This window comes from Lolium rigidum, chromosome 4, assembly GCF_022539505.1.
Source record: "Lolium rigidum isolate FL_2022 chromosome 4, APGP_CSIRO_Lrig_0.1, whole genome shotgun sequence".
NCBI classification, from domain to species: domain Eukaryota; kingdom Viridiplantae; phylum Streptophyta; class Magnoliopsida; order Poales; family Poaceae; genus Lolium; species Lolium rigidum.
In genome coordinates this window covers 263,095,514-263,095,838 of record NC_061511.1, presented here as the reverse complement: position 1 = coordinate 263,095,838, position 325 = coordinate 263,095,514, and positions in this window count along the sequence as shown.

Here is a 325-nt window from a genome sequence, read left to right as displayed (position 1 = left end):
CTAATATGTTACAGATACACGGGCAATTAAGCCCAACTTGGTATAAAAGGTCGATTCACGTATTCCTTCTATATATATTTCTTCACGTCTATCTTGATCGCGGCCCACCTCTGACTTGGTCAAATTCTGGTGATAACAGCATGTGGGCCGGGCCGAATGCACTCGTTTGACCGGTCAACAGGCAAAAGGGCCGGCCCACAAGACATGTGGGACCCACTTTCCTGGTACCGGGCCGGCCCATTTACAAAGTGGGGTCCACATTAAAGCAACTGGGCCGGCCCAAGAAGATAGTGGGCCGGCCCAATTAGCATGTGGGTCCCACTTT